Source organism: Gopherus flavomarginatus, unplaced genomic scaffold (genome assembly GCF_025201925.1).
Source record: "Gopherus flavomarginatus isolate rGopFla2 unplaced genomic scaffold, rGopFla2.mat.asm mat_scaffold_34_arrow_ctg1, whole genome shotgun sequence".
Lineage (NCBI taxonomy): Eukaryota > Metazoa > Chordata > Testudines > Testudinidae > Gopherus > Gopherus flavomarginatus.
In genome coordinates, this window is record NW_026115061.1 from 88,848 (window position 1) to 90,372 (window position 1,525).

Genomic DNA, 1,525 nt, shown 5'->3' on the forward strand with positions numbered 1-1,525 from the left:
AGCATAGTGATAAACACACTGCACAATTCTCATAACTTCATATGCATGAATGGTAAACATCTATGGGTAGAGAAATGACTTTCAGCAGATCATATCCTTTCCCCTGATATCTTACAAGGCATGCTCTGTATATAAGATCACGATTATATGAAAATGAGGAATATGGGGGTTACAGCACACTCCCCCAAAGGTACAGAATGTCACACTGAGATTCTATTTTCATTTGTTATGTAACAGCATTAAAGAGATCCAGTGACTGACCAATGGCATTTTCAAGTGCTAAAATGGCAAGCGCTGTTGGTCTCTCATTGGCCATCAGCGACTGAAGATACGGTTTAATGAGCCAGAGCTTCAAGGCGAGGGTGGCTCTGTCCACTGCCTTCCGTTGCGCTGCTGGGCACCAAGTCCCTGGCGGTCAATATGTGAAGCTGGGAGAAGAGAGTGGGGTGGCAAGCGGTGGTAGAACTTTTGCCACCAGGGTCTAGCTGTCTAACTTCCTCTTCGTACTGCTGGGCCCCCGTTGCCTTCAGGTAACACAGGAACTAAGGCAGGAATAGGGTGAGGAAGCAAGTAAAGCCGAGCAAGGAAGGCAAAAGTTAATCTTATCTTCATGGGCAGCTCGCAATGACGTCCTTTTTCTGTGCCACAGCTGACAACAACATCCCAGACAGAAAAGTAACAGGCCAAAAAGAAACCTAGCAGCTGCTGAAACAGTTCAGTTGGGAGCGTGCTAGACTAACAGGCTCTTCTATCCTCCTTTATGCACGGGCGGGATGTTTTCTGAGAGTGCAGCAGTTCCTTTAACTGCCACGAGTCCCTCATTTCAGGCTATGCAGAAGGAAAAGACAGCATGGGCTTCTGCACCGAGTTGGCCCACCTGACCTTTCATTCTTCTCTTGCTCTTTGTCAGCAAGGAGAAGAAAAAGAAGCTCTCCCTCAAGCTGGAGTCACACGGGCGAGGTAAGGACGACTTCCTGAGTGCTGACTCCAGTCCTCTGCCCTGCCAGCTGACCTATCGAGGGGCTACCACCACATTCTCTAGATTTGTCCATCGGTCTGTGCCAGAGTGAGCAACAGCCCAGTAGGTGGAGTTTCTGTAGTGTAGTGGTTATCACATTTGCCTAACACGCAAAAGATCCCTGGTTCAAAACCAGGCAGAAACATGCTGGCTTCCTTTTCCCAGATCCCCTTGTTATTCAGAAAGGGCACTCCTCCTATTGGCCTGTCCCTGGGATAACTCCAACCCCTGCATGACAGAGTGTGCTGACAGCAGTGGAGAAAGCACCTTGGTGTCAGGCTGGAGAACCTAGAGTAGTTAGGCCAGTCACCATTTGGAGGCTTGTGGCTTGGCCACCTCTGCTCTTGGAGGTTGGCCTATAGAGGCTCTCACTTCCTGCTGGGCTCCTTTGCGTGACTGGCCAAAGGAGGAAGTGAGGCAGGAATGGGGCAATAGAGGAAAGTTGAGCTGAGGAAGGCAGGGAAGAAGCTGTGCGGCTAAGTGGGGTTAGTAGAGCACCACCCTTCA

General features: G+C 49.8%; 1 non-coding gene across 1 annotated transcript; it reads left to right on the forward strand.

Moving 5' to 3' along the window:
- Positions 1 to 1,090: 1,090 nt before the first annotated feature.
- On the forward strand, positions 1,091 to 1,163 carry TRNAV-AAC (transfer RNA valine (anticodon AAC)). The gene has a single exon. It is a non-coding gene; the product is annotated as a tRNA-Val (tRNA).
- Positions 1,164 to 1,525: the final 362 nt, after the last annotated feature.